The 4536-nt window shown below is 45.5% G+C and overlaps 1 protein-coding gene across 1 annotated transcript in view; it reads left to right on the forward strand.

Moving 5' to 3' along the window:
• The first annotated feature begins 958 nt into the window (after window positions 1–958).
• The window catches only part of LOC145394394 (glutamate receptor ionotropic, kainate 2-like), a 65138-nt gene continuing 61560 nt past the window's right edge, over window positions 959–4536 (forward strand). Inside the window, exon 1 of the mRNA XM_080268267.1 lies at window positions 959–1013. The gene's annotated coding sequence lies outside the window, so the exon portion shown is untranslated. The remainder of the gene's footprint in view (window positions 1014–4536) is intronic.

Raw genomic sequence — 4536 nt, forward strand, 5'->3', positions numbered from 1 at the left:
CCACTTCACATCACGACCACAATACACCACACCACACCATACCACACCACTTCACCACACCACACCACACCACACCACACCACGTCACCATATCAAATCACACCACACCATACTACACCACTACCATACCATTCCACACCACCTTCTACACTAGGCTGATGTCAATACAATACCAATTATCATAACACCACACCACACCACACCACTACCATCGCACACCAGAAATACACCACACCACATTACTACTACTTCCTGCAGTAACACCAGCACAATACCAACTATTTCAACACCACACCACATCATATCACACCACACCACACCACCACTTCATCATATCTCTTTCTTCACTAACATCAGCATAATACCAGCTATACCTCAACACCACACCTACACCACACCTGTACCTATAACCACACCAGCACACCACCCCTTACTATAATACCGCACCACTACCACACCACACCACACTAAACTATTACATCTCTACCACACCATACCATCACTATCATCATCACATCAACACACCAGTTCCTGTATTAACACACACACACACACACACACACACACACACACACACACACACACACACACACACACACACACACACACCACGTACACTACACTACACCGTACTACACTAAAAGACACACACACACACACACACACACACACACACACACACACACACACACACACACACACACACACACACACCACTTACACTACACTACACCGTACTACACTAAAAGACACTACACCACATTACGGTACACACACACACACACACACACACACACACACACACACACACACACACACACACATCGCACCCCAACCAGCGACAACAACACTCAAACGCAACTTCGGCAAGATGATGATTCCGGCTCCAGGACTCAGCTGGCGCCCTTACTCTGCGGTCATGCTTCCCTCCCCCCACCTCGTCCTCGCTTCACATCTCTTCCTCCTCCTCCTTCTCCTCCCCGCCTCGGCTCTTCCTCCGGTCATCCGAATTGGTGAGTTGGGCCGATATTGGTTGTGAGCCGAATTAACTTTTTTTTTCTCCTTTTAATCTGTGTGGTTTTTGATTTTTCGTATTTCTTTGTGGTGTGGTGTGGTAGTGAGCGGTGTGGTGATTGTGGTGGTAAATGTTTGTGATGTGGTGTGGTGTGGTAGTGAGTGGTGTGGTGATTGTGGTGGTAAAGGTGTGTGATGTGGTGTTGTGTGGTGTGGTGAAGAAACTGATGGTTGTGGTGGTACTGTGGTGGTGTGGTATGGTGTGGTGGTGTGGTGTGATGTGGTGTAGTGGTGTGGTGTGGTGCGATGTAGTGGTGTGATGCAGTGTGATGGTGTGGTGTGATGTGATGTGGTGCGATATGGTGGTGTGGTGTGATGTGGTGGTGTGGCGTTGATGGAGTGAAATATTAAAGAAGACAGAGGCATGAGTGAGTGAAGAAAAGAATGTGAGGGAAAAGACAGTATGACAAAGAGAGGAAGAAAATGAAAGAGTAAGAGGAACTAAGAGAAGAGAGGAAGAAAATGGGAGAGAAAGAGGGAATTAAGGGATGTATTGGAGACAGAGAGAGAGAGAGAGAGAGAGAGAGAGAGAGAGAGAGAGAGAGAGAGAGAGAGAGAGAGAGAAATAAGAGGAACGAGGTCTAGTCAATCAAGGAAGGAAGCAGGTGAGAGTGACGGAAATGACGGGTGGAGATGAGAGAGAGAGAGAGAGAGAGAGAGAGAGAGAGAGAGAGAGAGAGAGAGAGAGAGAGAGAGAGAGAGAGAGAATAATGGGGGGAAGGAGGGAAACAAATAGGGAGAAACAGCGAAGGAAAGAAAGATAAAGAAAGAAGTAGGAAAGAAAGAAAACAGAAAAAGAATAAATAAAGAAAGAAAGAAAGAGAAAGATACCTAAGAATTAATACAGAAAAGAAGGAAGGAGTGAAAGAAAGAAAGAAAGAACAACTAGAAGGAAGGAAGGAAGGAAGAAAGGAAGGAGTGAAGGAAGTGAGGAAGGAAAGGAAGGAAGGAAGGAGGGAATGAAGGAAGGACGGAAGGAAGGAAGGAAGGAAAACTAGACTGTGGAATGTTCATATAAATCCTACTGCTTCATTACGCCTAGGACTCCACTCTTCCTTCATTCCTCTCTCTCTCTCTCTCTCTCTCTCACAGTCTATCCTATTTATCTATCAATCTATGCATCTATCTACCTACTATCCTCTGCCTCTTCCTATGTGCGTAGCTATGAATGCATGTATGTATGTATGCATGACTGAATAATGCATGTACGTGTTTATGCATGTACGTATTTATGTATGTATGTATGTATCTGCCTATCTATTTGCCTCTTTCTGCCTGTCTCTTCTCTCACACTTTAACCCTCTCTCTCTCTCTCTCTCTCTCTCTCTCTCTCTCTCTCTCTCTCTCTCTCTCTCTCTCTCACACACACACACACACCATAACCATCTCTCTCTGTTTATCCCTTTTTATCTTCATGTGTTCTCTCTCTCTCTCTCTCTCTCTCTCTCACACACACACACACACACACACACACACACACACACACACACACTACAACCATCTCTCTGTTTATCCCCTTTTATCTTCCTCTGTGTTCTCTCTCTCTCTCTCTCTCTCTCTCTCTCTCTCTCTCTCTCGCTGGTGGCACTTCAAGCTCCCCCCAAGACTTCAGAAAACGTAAGAAGTGTTAATTAAGAAGGGTGGAGGCAGGGAAGAGAAGGGGGCACTATCCTAAACCACCACGACGAGGAATCTCCCGCCTTTGTAATTAAAACTAAAATGTATATGAGGGAGGGGGGAGTGAGTTGGGGGGGAGGGCAGTCAAATGGTGGGTGACAGGGCGACTTGGAGGCGTTTTGTCTGCGGCCACCCTTTGCGGGAATAGGGCATCGGGCTATAGATAGATAGATAGACAGACGGGAGGTGCCAGGGACGGTGTGAGTTACTTTCCACACATAAATAAATAAATAAATAAATACAGTAAATGCGTATACATATTTCACACTTTGTCTATCTGTCTGTCTGTCTGTCTGTTCGCTATATATGGCCACAGTTTTCAAGGACCAGTGTTGTATATATGCATGGGTAGAAAAATAGCCCTTCAAAGGTCAGGAGCACTCTACGGACATCACAAAGGCAGCAGGAAAAGAAGCACAACCTCTGACATTCAATACCATTCGGCAGAAAATATGTACAGTTTTTATACTAGAGAAATTATTATTATTATTATAGGCTTGGTGGATGAGTTTGAGAGAGTGTGTAAGAAACGGAACCTAAAGGTGAATGTAGGGAAGAGTAAAGTGATGGTCTTTGAGAGAGGTGAAGTCAGTGAATGTATAGCGAGGTTGGATGGTGAGGAATTGGAAAATGTGAGTACGTTTAAGTATTTGGGTAGTGTGATGAGTAAGGATGGAGGTTTGGAGGGTGAAGTGCTTGAAAGGGTACAGCAGGGAAGAAAGGTTGCTGGTTCCTTGAAAGCAGTGATAAGAAACAGGGAAGTGAGCATGGAAGTAAAAAAGTTACTACATGACAGTATTGTGATACCAACTCTAACGTACGGAAGTGAAGCTTGGACGTTGTTGGAAGGACACAAGTCAAGAGTGAGAGCAGTGGAAATGAGTTATTTAAGAGGAGCTTGTGGAGTCACGTGGAGAGACAGGCTGACGAATGAGGATATAAAGGAGCGTTGTGGTGTTGATGTGGATGTGATAGGGAGCGTTGTGAGGAACACACTGAGGTGGTTTGGCCATGTGGAGAGGATGGAGGGTGAAAGACTGACGAAGAGAGTGTATGTGAGTGAGGTGGAGGGTGGAAGAGGGAGGGGGAGACCGAGGATGAGATGGAGGGATGGGGTGGAGAGGTATATGAGAGAGGGGGGTGTGAGTTGGGAGCAGGGTGGTGAAATGGCGGGGGACAGGGCGACTTGGAGGCGATTTGTTTGTGGCCACCCCAAACGGGATTGAGGCGTCTGGCAATAGATAGATAGATAGATTATTATTATTTTTTGGGGGGGCTATACTTTCAAAATCACTAAGTTCTTGGCAATACAGAAACTGCATTTGGATTTTTTTTTTTTTGAGGGGGGGGTTCCATTTTGTGCTCCCTGGACTCACATCCGTATTTATAAAGAAGCTGAATATCGCGTTTGTAAAGAGACAAGCCAGATGGGTCCTGGGCACTATAGTCTTTCTGTCACACACACACACACACACACACACACACACACACACACACACACAAATATGTTATACGTAGAAGCCTATAAACATGAAAACAGCCCCACCCTCTCTGTCTGTCTGTCTGTCTGTCTGTGTCAATGTTACGTAATCGCGGCAGGTGCAGACGATGTTCCACGGTACTCAGGTGTTTGCGAAGTTTGCTGGAAGGTGCGGACGCGGCTGTACACAAACTAGTCCATCGTTCTGTTGCTTTTGTGGAGACTGGTTGTATATGAACGTTCTTTTCCACCCACCTTCCTAAATAAACTTCTATCTATTTAACTTACCTATCTATCTATCTATT

Source organism: Coenobita brevimanus, chromosome 27 (genome assembly GCF_032717465.1).
Source record: "Coenobita brevimanus isolate Jiangsu-jjx chromosome 27, ASM3271746v2, whole genome shotgun sequence".
In the NCBI taxonomy this organism is placed as follows: Eukaryota; Metazoa; Arthropoda; class Malacostraca; order Decapoda; family Coenobitidae; genus Coenobita; species Coenobita brevimanus.